This window comes from Dreissena polymorpha, chromosome 1, assembly GCF_020536995.1.
Source record: "Dreissena polymorpha isolate Duluth1 chromosome 1, UMN_Dpol_1.0, whole genome shotgun sequence".
Taxonomy (NCBI): domain Eukaryota; kingdom Metazoa; phylum Mollusca; class Bivalvia; order Myida; family Dreissenidae; genus Dreissena; species Dreissena polymorpha.
In genome coordinates, this window is record NC_068355.1 from 151,481,012 (window position 1) to 151,502,983 (window position 21,972).

A 21,972-nucleotide genomic window follows, 5' to 3' on the forward strand; every position below is an offset into this window, starting at 1 on the left:
TAATGACAGGTACACGCAATTTAGCTAATACAAAATATCGATTGAAACTGAAACTCTGCTTCACATTAGATTGATGCCTCTATTTGAGCTTTAACAGGATTCACATAACAGCCAAATTTAAAAAGTAAAAGACACACTTACCTCTATGACAACTTTATTCCGATGCTTATAATAATAAAATAACAACGATGAGCAATCCATTTTCTGTTATTCTATCCGTTATTGGCGTCGCTCTGGAGTGCGGCGACTAGTATGTAATGCATTTTTTTCGCTTATGGGAGGAGCAGTTATTGTACGGATCAATGTATATATTTTTATTTAAGAATATCTTGCATAGTGGTGATTTTGTGTGTAAATAAGTGTAAATAAGTACTGCATTTGTGCCTAGTATATTTATTACAACATTTATTGCCAAAAATGCAAAGTTAATTTTAATAATTAATAGCTAAACACAGGGACTGGGCACTAATAAAAGATCACAGGGACTGGGCAAATACGCGAACCGGTGAAACTTTAAATAAATTCAACATTTTTGTCTGAAACTTTCAACAGACGCCGTGGTTTAGTGGATGAGGTGTCCGCTGAGCGATCGGGAGTTGGTGGGTTCGATTCCCTGGCGGGGATCATTTTTTATATATTATTTATATATTTATATATATTATATTTTTAATATATATATATTAAATATATGTATATATATATATATATATATATATATATATATATATATATATATATATATATATATATATATATATATATATATATATATATATATGTATATATATATATGGATATATATATATATATATATTTATTTATTTATTTATTTATTTACTTTTTTTTAAATAGAATTTAAAAATACTGCGTTTTAATGCGACCTAAATCCAAAGTTGCACATTTTTATGAAAATTAATGGATGCCGCGTGGTGACAACGTTAATTAAAATTTCTTGCATCTCTTAAATATCTTTTTAAAAAAATACACTTGTTTTTATATTAACAAATAAATGCAAACAACACATCTACGTTGCATTTATTTTTGTTGTTGTTTATGGTTGTCTATCATAGGCCCTAAGTACTATCCCTACCACATATAGCGCGCGAAGCGCGACACGTATTATTGATTGTAACAATAGGTTGTGATAAAGGAAGCAGCCGCTTATCAAGGAGGAGCTGTGTCCCAGCAACCCGTTTCCCTAGAGTCAAGCACTCCTCGGAGTTTTTTTTAAGAACCACATATAGAGCGCGAAGCGCGACACGTATTACTATCCAGGTGGTATGCACCCTTTGGTATGGACTTTTTTAGGTGACACTATCAATGCGCATTTTGTGAGATGAAGCAGATTTTTTAAAACATACACAAATCAAATCAAATCAAATTTTATTTTAAGTCGGTACATGTGTAACAAAGGAAACATTAGCTATGAATAGCTATTAACCGACATCACAGTTCTGTTCCATTAATGAAAATTGCACACGGATGTCAGTAAAAAAGGAAACAAATGTTAATAAATTGTGCTATTGAATATTTGGGGGTTACAACACAAAATCATAGATAATGGTTACTTGGGGGTTATAACACAACATCATAGATAATGGTTATTTGGGGGTTATAACACAAAATCATAGATAATGGTTATACCAGTATCTTTTTCTATTCTGATTAAAATAATCAGCCAATATAGTAATATTTACAGTAGAAAAACACTCGTTCCATGTAACTTCATTGAGTGCCTTTTACACTGAAATTCCCGACACCCTTTGATGCTTTGCATCAGTACTTATCTTGTTCTATATTTAATTTGAATTACACTTTTTTTAAACATTGTAGCGAATGCTAAGCACTGTCACCAAAAAGACGATTTACAAAATCGAATGACTTGTCGGAGAGATTACAAGAATTTTATCAAAGCTTCCAATTATGCACGACAAATGCACAATCCGAAATACGTTTTTGTTTTCGTTCGATGCTTCAAAAATATTTAATATAAACCTTTCACGGCCGAATAGCTAAAACTGGTGTTTTTCGTCACAGAAATTACGTCACAGAAATACGTCATAAATTGCGTAATCAATTGAATGAAACTAAAAGTAAGGAAAGCTTGTTCTGTAATAAATTTTAGAGAAAGAACAAAACAAAGATAAACAAAGTAAGATGTATATTATAGACGTTAGTACACGGCTGAGCCGGGCCGGGCAGTGATAATCGGCCCCAGATCGCAAACGCCACTCGGGCCGTTATACTCCCTACGGGCCGATTATCACTGCCCGGGGCGACTAAGCCGTGTATTATCCTCTAAATATGTCCACAGCTGGAGACCAACGGAGGCAACTAACATCATAGCAAACATAACATAGCAACATTATCACAATGTGTCCACAACTAGAGACTAGGGGAGGCAAATTACATTGTAAAATGACCACAGCTGGAGACAAGGGGGGAGGCTATTTACATCATAATGTGTCCACAAACGGAAACCTGGGGAAGCAACATATTCACAATGTGTCCACAACTAGAGACTAGGGTAGGCAAATAACATTATAATATGGCCACAGCTGGAGACTAAGGGGGAGGATTATTTACATCATAATGTGTCCACAACTCGAAACTTGGGGAAGCAACATAACCATAATGTGTCCACAACTAGAGACTAGGGGAGGCAAACTACATTATAATATGGCCACAGCTGGAGACCAACGATGGCAACTAACATCATAATGTGTTCACAGCTAGAGACCAGGGTAGGCAACTTTCATCAAAATATGTCCACAGCTAGAGACCAGGGAAGGAAACTTTTATCATAATGCGTTCACAGCTGGAGGCCACTGGAGTAAACTTTCATATAAATGTGTCTACAGATGGAGACCAGGAGAGGCAACATATATCATAATAGGTCAACAGTTGAAGACAAGGTCGGGTAACTTTCATCATAATGTGACCACAGCTGGAAACCAGGGAATGCAACTTATATCATTATGTGTCAACAGTTGAAGACAATCTGGGATATTTTCTTTTATGATGTGTGCCCAGCTGGACACCAGGGGGGTCAACTTACATCATAATGGGTCAACAGCTGGAGACCAGGGGAGGCAACTTCCATCATAATGTGTCCACAGCTGTAGACTAGATGAGGAAGTGCGAACGACGAAAAACATTACTTCTCTTAATGTAACAGCGTGACGTATTTATTTATGCTGCGTTATTTAAAAACCGACAATTGATGCTTTGTCAGTACCCATTTGATAAGGAAAAAGTAAAGAAGTAGGCCTATGTTAAGGTAAAAATGAGGTCAGGTAAGGTGATCGTGTTGATATTGTTCAACATCATCAATCATGTATCAACACTTTGCAGGATTCTTCAGCACACCAGTGGTCTTCGGGCCATTGGCAAAGAGCTTAATATAGCTTCTCATCAGACGGATATTACGGAAAGAATTATATCCAGTTGACGGACTTAATCGGAATCCTCCTTGAGGTTTTCGTTGTACTCAATACACTGTGAAATCAAAATTTATATCACATATTTCCCAGGGAACTGACAAAACCAAGCCTTCCCCATTTTTTATCAAAGGTCAACAATATTATTTTGTCCAAAAGTAGGCTGCTAATAGTATGTTTTATAAAATTAGGATTCTTCATATAAAGTAATAAAACTTCTTAGTAAACATTAGGACAATAACGCACACCACAACGATATAACTTTTTTTTAATGAAGTCCAATGCACATGTATCGGGTGGTCAATATAAAGTGATGGTGATAATAAGCGGTGAACCGGTATTGGGCGGTCAATGCAGGTAATGATGGGTTTGATCAAGTAAATTGGTACCAAGCGGCCGATGCAAACTTTGAGGGTTTTAACCGGTTAACACGTATTAAGCATTCGAAGACAACTATTAGAGGTTTTAACTGTTTAACAGGTAGCGGGTGGTCAATGCAAAGTATTGGGAGTTTCAACTACCGAATCTCATACTTAGCACATTATTTATATCAAAAGTGCATAGACATGAACAGAATTAACGACATCCTCATACATGTATTACATTGTGTTACAAACTAAATGGTAATTAACAAATAATATTTTATAAATGTCTATTTTATAACTAAATGTTTGAATGTTCACATTTTCTATTTTAGCTAACTTACTACATTTGAAAGCATTTAATGGTATAGCTTTTGAAGATAATATTTTCTTATATAATGTGTAAGAACCCTAAATAATGAACCGAAATCATATCAAACTGGTAGCAAAACGATATTTGTTTAAAGTGGTGCATTCCGCTCGAAAATGTCCATCATTTAACGGTTCTATAAAGTGGTATTCCATGACTTATGAAAGAAGTATATCATTAATACAGACCATTACATTTAATTCAACTAATACAACAAAAACAATAACACAAACACCAATATTTATTCAAAGGAGAAACTTAACCAACGGTTTAATTGAAATGGTAGTGTATCTCAAAGCTTTTGATTGAAAATTTGGTACCTAGCAAGGGTTGTAAACAGTACGATGAATAAAAAATGAATATAAGCTTCTAACCTCCCTTTCTTTAATGGTTATATGTCTAACCGATTATATTGCTGATAGTATTCGTATTTCTTGCAGACGGTATGGCTAGCTTTGCAGAAACTGCTATCGAAATACAAAAACTTAATCATATCACCGACTTAAACTTGGCTTGAATCAGCAATACACATGAATAGTTTTTATTTGGAAATGATACCGATTAAGGAATGCATCGGTTTGTGTAAAATACACATATATGACTATTCTCCTTTTAACCAAAGCATCGTGGTCGAAATCAAAAGCCGCTCTGAATATTTGATGAATGCATGAGTACACCAATACTTATTTACGAGACACTACTACATACTTCACTCGAAAAATACAGAAAAAGTTAAGAACCGGCTAAGTATATAATTTCTAGATGTTTATAATTACTTTTTTGTTTGAAGAGTGTGTGTGAATGTCTTTATTGAATGATCATTTACAATATTGGTGTTTATTATTACGTATTTATGGAACGCGTAGTTCAAGACATCTTATAAAATGCTGTTAGGGGATAAAGATGTTATATTTGATGGCGGGTAAGGTAAAACACAATTGATAGCAGTATGGAATCGGATTAATATGGGTTCGCAGAATATTGGCTATTTAAATCAAATAGTATCAGCATTTAAACGTCGAATTATCGATTACAAATAGCAAAGGCGGACAAATTCCAACAGCGAGTTTTCATAAATGTTTCAAATCGTTGGCAGACAAGTATTGTTGAATTGTTATGCTCTTTTATTTTATAGAATTCTCTATGTGCTTTATTCACGCATAACACATTCCGACTGGATGACATGCATGTGAAGTAAAAAACAATTATTTACAAATACTGTTTATTAAATGTTATTAACCGTATTGTTGAATAGAACGCATTTGTTAATGTCGTATGTATAAAGGAGAAAATGAATATGCATATGAATATAACTTACGCGTGGTGTAATTGTAGAAATTCGTTTTATAATGGTTGTATTTTGATAAAAAGTTAAATTGAAAAGTGTAAGTTATTATAATTTATTCGTGATATACTAGTAGAAAAAACGTTAACTGAATGATATATATATATATTAAACATCCCATTTGCGAAATACTGCTGGTAACATATGGAATGCCGCCTGAGATTTAAAAAAACGATAATAAACGCGACGCATGATACGACACTCAACAACTAACATCGACAAACTGAATCAACGTTAAATTTCGCATCGACGCAAAATGTCGCACATGACGTTAAATGTTTCAAGCTTAGGCTATATGTCACAACATACTTCACACGTTGCAAAAACTACTGACACTTTGTGTCCCAAATATCGCAAAATAAACTGTACAGCCGCTATTTTTCTCAACATCAACTGTACAATTCGCGCATCTTCAAAACTTCATTATTGTAGCGTAATACATTTCTGAATAAGAAGCCGAACGCGAACGTCGCGGGAATACTGTTAATATGATGGTAATAATGCAGATCTTAACTGAGACCTGAATCCAGAGCTTAGTCTATATTCGAGTTAGGATGTGTGTTCCCTTACATGTATCGAACTGGTTTCGCTTACTGTGATTATTATCATATAAGCTCAAGCACATCTCAATACACAAAACGAGGCAAAATCTAGATTTGGTTTGTGTTTCTTTTTCTTTTTATTGTTTTTACCGGTATTATAGTAAGCGGATGTCGACGAATAGATGTGTATACAACAGTGTTCTGATGGAGAGCTAAATTCAGAGCTAAATATAGAGCTTTGTTTGTATTCAGCTTTGAGTTTTTTTTGTGCTTTTGATTGTGTTAATCTGTTAAGAGAGTGTCGTGAAATGAGTAGTGCATAAGAGCATTTTAATGCAAAGCTGAAATCAAAACTGAATAGAGCGCCATAAAATTGTTGATGTCACTTTTAAATGTAGAGGGTAACTTAGGGCGTAAAAGGGCGCTGGTATTTAATTAATGTTAAGGTACTTGGGCCTTATTTTCTTCAATTTGAAAATGAATCAAACATAAGTTGCGAATGTGGTTTCTATTATATGTTTTCAATGCAGAGCTGTATGTGCAGTTGAATACGGAACGAAATATGAATTTTTGTTTTGGAGTTGTTTTGGTTTCCTTATAATCATAATATATGACGCGAATAATTGAGATGTATATGTATAGCTTTTAAATGCACGACTGTATTCGGGGCTGAGTAAATAGCTAGGGATATATTCGATTTTGAGGTACTTTTGATCTTTGCGTTAGAGAAACATTCGAGGGAAATGTGTTGTATTTATAGGATTGAACCGCTTAATTGAAATCTTAATGTTAAGCCATGTTTCTCTTTAGTTTTGAGCTATATTTTCGTTTTACTGTTATTGAATTGGACGCGGATGTCGTCGGTATGAGTCGGCTATGATAGTGTGTCAAACCATTGCTGAATATACAGCTGAATACGGTGGTAGATCTTTATTTGAGTGTGAGTTACTTAGAATACTTTAAAATGTAGTTTCTTAAATAGGCTTTCAATGCAAAGCTGAAATCTACGAAATACCGTTACGGCCATCGTGGTTACACATTAAAATCCAGAGGGCGACAATGCGATAGTGTGATAATTCGATGACGACAGTGTGACAATACGATGACGACAGTGCGATAATACGATGGCGACCATGCGATAGTACGATGGCGACAATGCGAAAACGCGATAGTGCGATGACGACAATGCGACAGTACGATGGCGACAGTGCGACAATACGATGGCGACAGTGCGATAGTACGATGGCGACAATGCGACAACTCGATAGTGCGATATTACGGTGACGACAGTGCGCGCGACAATACGATGACGACAGTGCGACAATAATATGGCGACAGTGCGATAGTACGATGGAGACAATGCGATAATACGATGACGACAGTACGATAACACGATGGTGGCAATTCGATGATACGATGGCGACAGTACGATATGACTATCGCATTGTCGCCATCGTACTATCGCACTGTCGCCATCGTAAAGTCGCAATGTCGTCATCGTACTATCGCATTGTCGCTATCGTATTGTTGCACTGTCGTCATCGTATTGTCGCACTTTCGTCATCGTACTATCGCATTATCGCATTGTCGACATCTGGTTTTAATATGTAACCACGATGACTCCAATGGTATTCCGGATAATCAGAGCATAATTCGGGGCGAAATTCGGGAAGTCTGTTTTCGAGTTTAATTTTGTGTTTCATATTATTATTATTATAACACGCATTTGTCGGAGGACTAACACGTAAATAACAGTATTTCAATCTAGATCTGAAATCGGAGCTATAGTTGGAGAAGGTCTATATTTGATCTTAGGTACTTTTGATTATCGTTGTCCTTATCTATTGAGCGGAGGTCGCGATATGTGGTTCCCAAAATATGCTTTCAATGTAAAACTCAAAATTGAATACGGAACTATGTTCTTATTAAATTTGGTAGTAAGTTTGCTTTTATTGTTTTAATGTCACGAGCAAGTGTAGTGAAATGAGTTGCATGTATGAGCCTGAATAATTAGAATCTGAAAAGAAAGGAGTGTTTTATCATGGGCTTTTAAAGCACAGCTGACTTTAGAGTTGAATACGAAGCCAGGTATGTATCGGACTAAATGTTTAGTCTTGCTTCTTGTAGTTCTTATTGATACGTTAATCGTTTTGGTACACTATATTCCATTTTCATTCCCTGCAACGACATCTATTCAATCGACACACTAGCATGGTAAATGGACATGTGTGGAATAAATTGTCTCACAAAAAAATAATAACATTTTGTATCTTGTTAAATTTATGTTACCAGACCACATCTAGCGTTGACATTTTAGTAAAAGACTATTCATTTTGTATGTGTTAACTTAATTATTCGAAATATTGTATAAAATATTCGTCGTTTTTGAGTGTTCACGTGCTTTTAAGGGCTTTACTGGTATGCTGTTACACTATTGCTGGATTAAGCATGTAAGTAAAAAAATGAATTGTGAAAGTGAAGCGTAAAACATATATTTATCCTAGTACAATTTCTGGAGATTCGTTTTCCAATATGGTCATTAATACATTAATTTGATAAACCATCTGTTAACAAAATAGGTCAGAAACTCATTAATTTTACATTGCTATCTATAAACGTTCGTGTTTTATTCGAACACTGACATAAGTTCATTGGGAAGTAAAGCAATGTCTAAATGGAACAAACTTATGCGTATCACGCAATTTCACAATAAATAAATATTCTTGCCGTGGTAGAACTGACTCGCAGATAGGAAACATAATATTTTACAGTATGAATTCAAATGTTAAACTAAATATTAAATTATTACTTTCATCTACATCAATAAAAAACTCTAAGCACAAAATCAAAATGTAATAATCATAATAAAATTGCAAATCTTACCTTACCGCTAAGATTTTTAGTATTTCCGCCCCTATGGTTCGCCCTCACAAATCCAAGACCTAAAATGCCAACCCACATCAGTAAGCGCATGGTTGCTGTGAAGATTCAGCGGAAATTATGTGTTTTTAAATACTGTTTATATGCTGTTTTTAATTCGATATCAATGTCATCCAAATGTGTGATTAATAAACAAAACACTCCACCATTTATGCGTATCCTTATTCCGGACACTACGAAAGCTGGAAGGAAGTTCGTGATTGTTTTATTGTCCGTCACTTGAAAGTTTTCAAAGAAATACATACATGAAATCCTGCTTGTTTTGCAGCGTTTGTTGTCATGACGAATTGGAAAAAGGCCATATTTTTATGTTTTTTAACAATTTCAAGTTGTCAATTTTCAAAGTATGTATCATATAAATAGAAATTAAACACCGGCATTATATGGCATAAGCGTCGACATATAAGCAGATAAAAAGAAGTAACAACTGAATATATGGAAATTCCAAGTATTCGAACTTAAATGTTCAAGGTCAAAACGCCTTCTAAAAGTGCCACGCAACGCCGCATCGGATTTTACCATTTAGCCTTTTGAACATTCGGCGACGTAAAGATATTGTCAACACAAGATGACATTGTCAGAATAACTAGTACTCTATACACCTGTTTTAAGTGTTAAATAATAAAAATAAATGTTCTTTTTAAAAGTACTTGTTTAATTCAATTGTTTGCACTCATTTTAACACGCTTCGTCTGAGCATTTTTATCGCGGTGTTTAATCAAAGATCGATCAATAATCTTGTTGATAGATCTGCGGTTTTATTTCCCCATGTGATCTTATGGTCATAGGTAACTCGTATTTTTATAAAAATGAAACGAAATTTATTAATATACACTAATGGTACTAAATATTATGTCGTTAAATCATTTGTACGGTGTGAAAATGTTTAATGTTTAAAGTATTTTTTGTTATAAATATATTGACTATCGCATGACTATTGTTAACGTTATTATAATCAGTCTCAATGCTCATAAAAATGACGGATGTAAACAGTAACAATCAACTGTTATAAAATCATCGACATTCTCCGCCAAGGAAAGTTACACGTTCAGCCTCGTTCTGAAATTCGACGCGTCACGTTATATCTAAACATAATAGCAGCGGTTGTATTGTGAAACTGGTCTATTGGAGGTCGTGTATTTACCACTATTTGGGCATAGCATACGTATACAAATTACATTTAAAGAAAATAATGTTATCATTTGAAAATGACACTCATTGTGCAGCCGCTGTTTTGTATGGAATTACCTAACCGATAAACATGTTATTGTCTGATGCGATGATCAGAAATAAAAACATAACAACAACGCACACAAATGCAAGTCGGACTAAGCCGATACCAACATGACATGACAGCATCCGCCGATTTACTTTCCATGGTATGCACTCCGCGTTCGGCAGAGGAAAAATGTTATGTCTACTGCTGCAGGCGAGAAAGCGACTGACAACGGTTGTGCAAAGGTATGCAATAATTACCCGCTTGGCATGGTGTTTTCGACTGGGAAATTGTTTGTTATTGCATGTTAGTTCGCTCGAATTTATCGACGTTTTCAGAAGTACTTCATTATTATCACGACAGTTAGTTCACAACAAATTGTATTTGGTTAGCTTGTTTAAAAGAACGAAGTGCGCATACTAATGTCAATAGCTAACAAAAACACAGGTACGGGCAGAAATGCCTTGGACAGAACCTCAACATTAATCACCACACATTTTATTTTGCCGCAGATATTCTTACCTTACCTCAGCACAGAAAGGATGTTTAACGGCTACCCGCGGATTAGGAAAAACAAGATTCCAGACCCTAGCAACTTTTTCTATGCAAATTATTGCATACATTGTGAGTTCGGAACGATCTATACGCCACAATAAAAAAAGATAAAGAATGATTAAAACGGGGGTCATCGCTCTGTAACGGTAAATTGAATGTAATGAGGGTCAAACAGGTCAAAAGCCAGCCTAACCTGATAGTTCGCCCAGAAATAATCATAGAAACACGTGAGTACATAAACATAAACCACATAGCATCTCACATCAAATATCAATTAAAACTAAAAAATATACTTATTATTCGATTTCATTAAATTTAATAACTAATTAGTAAACATACAACAGAGCAACAGAACTACAGCTTTTTGAATCAAGATGACGTGAAATTAGAATACATATCAGCTGAATCTGTTAAAGTAACATAAACACTCAAAATCAACGAATATTCGCAAAATATTTCGTAAAATAAAGTTAACCCATACAAAAGCAGTGTTCTTTATAGCAATAGCCAAAATGTCAAGTCTAGATGTGGTATGATGACGAGATACAAAATGCCCTTTTTTAATTTAGTATGGTGTCTGCCAAAGGCGTTCAATAAGGAGTTGTGTAGTAAGAGCTGAACAGAGCAAACTTTGTATGCTTCAAAAAGAGAGCTGAAAGCGCCGATGTATTCGGAGCTAACACTTCACTTGTTGTCTTTTGCCACGAAATGCAAATCCATAGCTGTCAATATCATAGCTAGAGACACAATAATCAAATTCAGAGCTGACTTTAGATGACATTTATCAAAAGAAACTACAATGAACTAACGAACACAATAAAAAAAACAGCGTTGAAATCCAATAAATCATCCATGCATACATGTAATTTAAAACATTCAAAATAAACTCTCAAATGAAATTTTGTTACAGAAACAAACATAAAAGATAACACCCATTTTGTACGCAAAGTTACCAACAAATTACAACAATAAGCACTCTCCTGCACAATATTTTCGTGTATTGCAGTACACATTCAATTACAACCACACGCTATCGGTTCAATTTATGCAAAACCGAAGGAAAACACAGTTGTGTTACTTACCGATATACTTTTCAAAGAAGGCAAACACTTGAAATTTTGCGTTTAATATTTCTCGATCACTAGTAAATAGTTAAAATAACATGAAGAAATAAAAGCACATTTTTGGGGGAATAGGTCTCTAACTCTCAGTGTCAGTTAAATTGAGGTGTAATACAGTCACATATAATAACATACGTAAAAAAGTGCTAAGTGCCGACTGTTACCTTGATTTCGATGTTCAGTTCTACCATTGCTGATTGACCTAGTTCTATAAGAAAACTATTTTACCGAACATAGACATTCTAGGAAAACGTACATGTGATTTGAGGACGCTTGACGTTTCTTACCATCCCATTATATCATGTAGAGGTTCATTCAATTTAAACAATGGTCGAAACAAATAACAACCAGCGTTGCCTGGCAGGATGAAAATATTTACTTTGAATATTTTGGACACAAACGATATATTGATAGAAAGCTCTCAATTTGTCCATTATGACCATGTAAAATGTATGATGCTCGTATACACAAAGAACAATATACTATAAAAGGGATGTAACTTGATGAAACACATAAATCAAAGTTTTGGTCACAAGATTCAATAAGTCAATTCAACGTTCATGTTAAATAATTTAAACCATTGGTAAAGCTCAACATGATTACGTTCTCTATTTAGCACAAACAGAACTCCTTAGTTACATGGTTTAATTATAAACGATTTCATCCTTGCACTAGATTATGAGTTTGTGGACACGATACCTTACATTTACAACTTTTACTAGCAGGTCTATCTGACGAAAAAGCAAAGAAACATTTTGGTTTGCAGAATTGATAAAAACACGACGATGGTACACATGCAAGATTTAATATATTATTAACCGTCTTAAAATGGCGAGATCATTCGCTATGAAAACTAATAATATATACTGCCATTTAATTTTGTTTATAAGATAAATATAAAGATACTATAAACAATTCCACCATGTTAATCACGACTGATTTATAAATGAAGCCTAAAGTGGGACAACTGTTTTTAGGAGACTTGACCTTGTAACCTTTTGTTTTGACGCACGTAATCATGCTTCACAATTGACCGAGATATTGCGAAGAATTTACCCATTGAACTTGTTTGTGGAAGCACTTGATCCAGATTTGAACATAAAAAAAAACATTAAAAAATACATTCTGACCAATGTTTATCAATATTGAGTTACAAATGTGGCCTTTATAGTTTGATTTGTTGACCTACTCTTGAAACGCAAGTGATACAGATTTTAACTTAACCTTGATATTGTCAAGATAAAAAAATTACCAAGTTTTGTCAAGATTGAAACATGTAAGGAGCCCTAAGAGAAGTTTTATGATTGTACATAGGTACCTAGTTTGTTTTTACCTAAAAAGCTCGGTTTCTTAATCCGCCTATGTATTTTCAAGATAAGCATTGTGACAAAGTTTCATAAAGATATTGAGTCATAAATATGCCCCGTATAATTATAATAAGTTTTTTTCTGAAATGTATCATTGTGTCTTAGTTTTTTAACGCACTTTACATGGATTCGAACTAATTCTAGATATTATAGAGACAACATTTTGAAATAGTTTCATCAAGATTGGCGAAAGAATAATGTGTGATGAACAAACAGAACGCACACAGATTTTAACTTTGATCACTTGAGCTAAAAATAAACCGATGATTTAGAAAAGGCATAGAAAGCAATAAAAAAGCACATTAAAATAATTTCTTAAAAATGTATGCAAACTTTCCTCACACATTATTTTAATATTCATGTTTATTTACGAAAATTCATTATTTATTTTAATTTCTCAGAGAAGCACACATAGAACTGAAACATATATTTCAAGCAGTAACAATACGTTCTTACACTTATTCCAAGACATTTAACAATATTCCCTTGATTACTTTCTAATATATTTTTATTTGAAAGTTCCATGTAACAGCATACGCCTATGTCAGAAATTTATCACACTGCAAAATTAGGCCATGGCAACATTTGAACATCTGATCACAGTGCACGGTTGGACAGAGTAATGATGTCCCACATTATACTGTACGTAAGAATGAAAATTGAATTAAATAACCACATAGCAAGAACTTTCATTTCAACAAATACATATACATATATATACAATTGAAATAGACCTTTATGGTCCTTGTTCAACATGATGTTATATCTACATAAAGTTAGACTTTGGCGACAATCAGTGCTTACATACATAGCATGATGTAATATTCATATCAGTGTATTTACAAATTATCAATGTATTTACAAATTTGCTAATCGAGTATGTTCATAAAACAAATATGGTATTTATATGTACACTACTTTATATTTATAAATAATTTCATTCCAAAGAATTACATCATATACACATGTAAATCTTATATGACAGCACTTCTAAATCCTTAATGGTTGAAATTGTTTCATTTGAGCTCTCAGTCAATTATATCTCGGGATTACAACAAAATGTTTCGTAAAATACTTGTTACCTTGTCGCCTGTCTATTACTGAAGAATAGCCAAGTTCAGGTTATTTCCATTTAATCTTTTGAGAGTTAAATATATATGTATTTCCATCCATGGACTGACCTATCAAAACAAAATATAAGAAAGTCTTAGGCTATTTGTTCGTTACATTTTATGACATTCCATTGTTAGGTCATGGGTTTATGGCAATATGAATTTGTGCAGCAAACTCATTTTGCAGGCCCAAGCTCAAAAGAATCTTTCTCATTTAAAATGATTGTACAAATATGATCACGCTACGAATCTTATCACTATGCACAACTGTTTAACACGTACATTTGTTTTCAATCATTTTCAATAATAAGTAAGACTGTTCGCTGTAAGTTTGTTTTGCGTTGGTAGATATTATTTTGTATACTAATTGAGAATCATTTACATAGGGATTACATTATTCTCCTTTGATCATAGAGTGATTGAAAAACATAAGTACAATAAATCTAAGGTAATAGGTGATGACACTTGAATAAGCTATCTCATAAATGACCCAGTTATCATCGAAATATGGTGGTTATTAGAAAAACGAGTGCAGAAAGGAACGCTTACTCTTCCAATCATTCATATATCAAACGGAAGAGTTTTCTCTCTTTCTAATGATACGTTTGGAATATCCAAAACAGCTTGACTTAGTTGATATGGTTTAAGATTCAAGATTCAAAATAAAATATCGAAATTTTAATCACCAATTGTACCATTTTGTTGCAATATACTTAACGGAAATAATTGAATCACTACATCCAATAATGGATCTTTATTTTACATGCATATGATCCTACCACTCTAATATCATACAATATGTATACATCACCATGAGTTAAAAACGATTCTTATTTAATAGATCGCAATGTACATAACTTAAAATGTGTATGTAGTTATATGACTAGGAATACGTTGGCTTTATGGTGTCCGATAATTATTTATGTATATATTTGCAATGCAGGGACCCCACTTACATCGATTGCAATTTTGATATACGGACAAGTGAATCATGTTCTACGTTTTGCTATTATATTTATTATACCATGACACGTGTACAGGCAGTTGTTGTTTATCAATATGATCTGTATTTATATTTATATATTTATATATTTTATAATTAACTATGTATACCCATACTAGGTTGTGCAATACATATTTCTCTCGGGTCGAAGGAAAAATGGAACAATTGGCCACAGTTGACAGATTAGCACTTGATTTGTTTTTCGGACCACACTACGCAGTAAGATGACTGAGACATTTGACCAGAGCGAAGAGTTGGGCATTTGGATGCTTTTAACGTTGGAGTATATTGGACAGCTGGGCATTTTGGAAATCTGGTGATTTGAACCTTTGTGTACAATGGAAATCGGGTGCTTTGATCCTGAAAGTTTGTCATCGTATTAGTTTATTTGCCGATATGGAAAGTCGTTCAGTCGGATATTTGGAACATTTGAACACGGTGGACAATGCAGCATATGAAATGGATATGATATGAATTGAATGTTTCTCTAAACTGGACAGTCGTATCAGTTGGACATTTGACCCACATTGTATAGTTGGGCATCGATTTTTTTTATTTGCAGTTGTTTTAATTGCTGTTGTTGTTCGATGAATATTTTGTATTCTTCATTGTAACAGTTTTAGCTTTGCTTTTGTTTTTGCTCATTATGTTGCATCTGTTGTTGTTTAGCGACTATAGTTGTTGTCCTTGTTTTTCATATCTCGCACTACGTGTTTCACGGTTCCTTGACATGATCGCTCAAATTTTTAAGGTTTTATACGCTATTAACAACTGGATATAAACAATACAAAATAATCAATATGAATTGATACTTAAAAAAATTTGCAATCTGAGATAATAAATGACAACACAGATTGAACAGAAGTCACGTTGCAATTCGATCTGAAACCAAACGAGAAAGAGGATTTAACAATTTATGGTAAAGATGTGTAATAAACTGAAAAATACGGTATAATAGTGTCATAATGTTTGGACATCCTGAAGTATGGTCGGACTCCACAATTTCAGAAAAAGGGAGTCCAAACAACTCCTCACTCAGAATAGTTATTGTCAAACACGTATTTTATAACAGGAGTCCATGGACTTCCTACTTGGGAAAAGTAGGAGTCCAAAAGGAAAAAAAGGAGTCCTATTGAATATTGCACACGTCTTCAAGTTTTCAGCCGAAAATCCATTTAAACAAAGAAGGAATATTATAATATAACATAATATATGTCACGTGAAAAGTGTGGGTGTATTTATTGTTGTACAAAAACGCAAAACAACATCTCATGCAATATACGTAAGTTCTGTGGGAAACCCCCGTCCCGATTTGACGTTAATTCATCAATTCTTTAAATAGTCCAATATGCAAAAGTTCAATTGTTCCTTCAGAAAAAGACGAATGTTTGTTTATATGAATTTCTTTAGTACTTTTATGGTCCATATTTACAAGAATCTGCTTAAAAAAGTAATATATTTGGTCATTGGGTAATGAATAGCGACGGGAAAAGAAGTATTCAGTAATTGATAGTCGGGTTGATACGGATGCATTGGGGAACCAATCGAGTTGGGATAATGCGTATATATGCTTGAAAATGTTAAATCATTAAAACAATATTGTTCCTTTAACCATGACTTTATAGCTATTTTTTCTTGAAGAGTCATTACGCACCAAATAACGTCATAAGTAAACAATAAGTGTATGCAAAGAGTTGCCCTCCCTATCCCACCCCTAACGGCCCCAGGGCGTCTGAAAAATATCCTAAGGAAAGCACTGATGCACATGATACTTACACTGTTCAATAACTATAAATCATTTCAGCTATAAAAATTAGCATCTAACAATAAAATGTTGAATGTTTTGTTGCCATATTGACTATACGAAAACGTTAATTTTGCAGATTTATGTACTGTTCATATTCTATTACAAGAACCAATCAATACGTGCATGTAAAATGTAGATTTCATGGATCAGGTACACATCATTTTCTTAAAATCTGGATAGTGAGGGTATATTTTTTATAAATAAAACATTGGTTTGTATTTATCGTAATTGTCAAAATTATTATTTTTTTGTATTGTCTGTGTATGTTGGTTTGGTTCTTATTTGTATAACAATTTTTATGAAAATAAATATTTGTCATTTTCAATGTTTAAAGAAAGTGTTTTATTTTTGAGACCATCAATGGGATTTAACTGTGTAAGCTTCTTCTTTATGATCACTGACCTATACAATCATGGTTTTGATAGATGGCATGTGCTTACCTATATTTTGAGTGTTGTTATAAACAGGCAGCAGTGCTATCCACATGCCATTTAACGGTCTCTTGCTGGGGCGCTTGAATTTCAAAATCAGAGTCAGAGACTCTTGAACTTTTCCAATCAGTGTATTTTAGCAGTTTCTGCAACTAGCCCTTCTAAAGATCAAAGTGATAATGACTTTGTCACAACGTTTGCATGTTTTAAAGGACCATACAATAGCCAGTGGAAAGGGTTGTTAATTTTACAAAGAGTCTTTGAAATTTGGTCAAAGTCTGAAATAACAATCACTTGAATTTGTAGTTCACAAAACTTTCGGAATATACCATTAACTTATTTGTTTATTACCATTGGCTGTGACTTAATTTAACAAGCAGCTAGATGATGGGATGCAAAAGAAATGGGGGGGTCGCCATTGATTCTATAACCTTATGAAGCCATACATCTTTAGACTGAGTGTTTTCAAGTGCATTTAAATAAGCCTATTGTCTACAGTTTTCGAAGTGGTCAAACTATTTACCAGTGAATATGGCCTTGTCATAACATTTGTCCGAAATGTTTACGGCCGAAATGTAGACGAGTAATAATTCCTAAGCTAAGCTTCCTGTTCCCATTATAAAAATTCCAACTTTTAAAGCATGTTCATGCATTTCCTATGTATCAAATATTGCAAGTCTTGTATCATTTTAAAAATATATATGTCTTCTTCCAATTATTGCAGTAAAAATATACAGTCTCCCAACTTCTAAGAAAGTAACATTCGTCCAAATGCAAAACAGTGTTTCGGCAGTGAGATTTCGACAAAAGTAACGTACTTTAATAAACGCCGCCCAAACGTTCAACTTTCAACGTTGTCCCCATTTAAATACACAAATATTTCACAGACGTACATTGGATGTCGGAAATAAACACAAAATTCACGGGTGTGATCAAGACATTTCTTTAGAACCAGAAGATACAAAAACTCTTTAGGGACCACGGAGTAATACAAAATATTTTATTGTAATATAACCTAAACTAAATGTGCGGTTCCCGCGAATAACCCGCCAACGAATCAAAATCTACGTTATTTTTCTTTATCATTTGATCGATTCCTATCATAAGGACTTTGCTCGCCCTCATAGCATGGCCCTCCGTGTAATGTTCATAGACTTTTACCTGATCTTCAGCTAAGACAGATGCGCAGTGATCCACTTGTTTATACACAATATTAAATAACCTAAAGCATGCGTACAGGGCCGGATTAAGCACTAGGCTAACAAGGTTCGCAGCCTTGGGCCCCCGATTTTTAAGGGGCCCCCAACGGCTAGGCCAGTTTCCTAATATATGATCTTTCTATATGACGCCATTTAACGACTCTATCGGGATTGCAGTAGCAATTTTCTGTGTGATTTTACCAGTTTTCCGATGTACATATATCAAATTTTAACTGTTTAGTTCGCTTTGATTTACTATGCCATCAATTTTCTTTATGTGTTGTATATACATTCAGAACCATTTGTTTCTCTGTTTATTATGCGACTTGCCCGTATGGTCATGACAACATCTGGACAGTTTTGTTCGGTTTGATTTGCTATGCTAGCTGGAAGCGGTCCAAGACAGAACCATCATCCACATGAGTGAACTGCTAAAGTTAGATGGAGGTTAACTAGAGACAACCTTTACGACTCCAATAGGTAGACAATTTTGTATTCTGATTTTCTTAAAGAAATTTTGAAGTTATAGAACGGTAAAGATATATTTGCGTCTTGACAAAAAGTAACCTTTAACTAAGTTTGACTTTTGCCTCGAAAGTAGCAATGCTGTTTTTAAACACAATACATCATCTCACATAGGTGATAATTTACCATTTACAAAACCTCTCTATGCATGTTCCAGTTACTTACCCTCCTTTGCCAATCAAGCTTAGAATTTCGACTTTTTTTTTATTAACTTAAGACCTTGATATTGAAGATGGCCACGCGGTTATTGCATGTGACACACTGTTTTATATAGCTGAACAATTGTGCTATCTTCTTTTAAAATCCTTTAATGCATCCACGCATGCTGAAGTCCGGAAAGAAGTTAGAACAAACAGACATCCACACAAAAGTATAGGACAAAGTGAACTTGTATACCGCCCCCCCCCCCCACCAACACCACCTTCTTGATCGTGAGGGTTTAAATATTATTCTTGAAATGGTCACAACATCTGGACAGTTTTGTTCGGTTTGATTTGCTATGCTAGCTGGAAGCGGTCCAAGACAGAACCATCATCCACATGAGTGAACTGCTAAAGTTAGATGGAGGTTAACTAGAGACAACCTTTACGACTCCAATAGGTAGACAATTTTGTATTCTGATTTTCTTAAAGAAATTTTGAAGTTATAGAACGGTAAAGATATATTTGCGTCTTGAAAAAAAGTAACCTTTAACTAAGTTTGACTTTTGCCTCGAAAGTAGCAATGCTGTTTTTAAACACAATACATCATCTCACATAGGTGATAATTTACCATTTACAAAACCTCTCTATGCATGTTCCAGTTACTTACCCTCCTTTGCCAATCAAGCTTAGAATTTCGACTTTTTTTTTATTAACTTAAGACCTTGATATTGAAGATGGCCACGCGGTTATTGCATGTGACACACTGTTTTATATAGCTGAACAATTGTGCTATCTTCTTTTAAAATCCTTTAATGCATCCACGCATGCTGAAGTCCGGAAAGAAGTTAGAACAAACAGACATCCACACAAAAGTATAGGACAAAGTGAACTTGTATACCGCCCCCCCCCCCCACCAACACCACCTTCTTGATCGTGAGGGTTTAAATATTATTCTTGAAATGGTCATTTCCATATAGTTATACAGTTCTTAATGAGGAGAGTGCAAATAACAGCAAGAAATTTTAAGAAAAATAGAATCAGGACTCAGCCAAAATACATCTTTGTGAGCAAGAACATAGTTCCAAAATCTTTCGATTCAAATCAGACAATATCAATGACGAGGAATGCAGCTCGGTACTGTTCAGTATCTCACATAATGGTTAATGTGATGTTTTAACTTGATTGCAATTTAGTAAACACCCATTCAGGGAAGTTATATTTACCTCAATAATGTTACCACAAATACAATCACAAGGCAATTTTGTATCTTGATAACGATTTAACAAATCCCTAAACATGAAAGTTATGATTTGTGTATTAAAAAACTTCTCATGATAGAGATCTGCACACCCTATCTGAACAATTCAATCCGATCAAGCATACCAAAAGGAAGAAAATTCAGCCTATATGTGCACCATCACTGTTTTTGAACAATCTTGTTTAAAGCATCAGGAAGAAAATATAATTTATTTTTGTCCGATGTTGTTGTGACCAAACACACGCGTTCACTTAATTACATGTATTTGTACAACATTTTTTTTACGAGTTAAGACATTCATTATGAACAAATCACTACCATTATTTTAATAGACTGGTGAATGTTATATACTAATAAATTTGCTTAAATGCTAAAAATGTACAGTACACGATTAAGTCTGACAAAAACTAATACAATCTGATTTTTTGTTTCATGTATATCCCTGACTACAAAATACTGGCACCGCATCAGGCCATGGCCGGTTTAAGTACTAGGCTAACAAGGCTGCAGCCTTGAGCCCCCGATTTTTAAGGGGCGCCTAACGGCAGTGCCAGTTTCCCAATGTATGATTTTTCTTTATGACGCCATTTAACGACTCTATCGGGATTGCAGTATAAAGTTTCTGTGTTTACCAGTTTCCCGATATGCCTATATCCCATTGTAACCGTTCGCTTTGATTTACTATCCTATCAATTTTCTTTCTGTGTTGTAAATACATTCATAACCATTAGTTTCTCTGTGTATTATACAACTTGTCCGTATGGTCATGACAACATCTGGACAGTTTAGTTCGGTTTGATTTGCTGTGCTAGCTGGAAGCGGACCAAGACAGAACCATCATCCACATGAATGAACTGCTGAAGTTAGATGGAGGTTAACTAGAGACAACTTTTCCAAACGTTGCCATTGCTGAACGAATACATATACTTAACAATCCCAGTTAATAACTGTCAAGGTGAGAGGTCATTGTCAACATTATAACTCGTGAAAATCTTTTGAGGAACGCCATGAGTCAGGAAAGGTTGGCAGCATTGGGGGTACTGTCTATTGAATGTCAAGTCCTCCGAGAACTAGACTTCACACAGCTGATTGATGACTTTGGCCAGCTGAAGTGCCTTATAGGCTGGAATCTGTTACATGAAACATGTGTGCTAAGTTCAGTAATAAAATAGATAAACATTGTTTTACTTGTTTTGCTATATATAACATGTTACTGTCAATTGTGTGCACATGCAA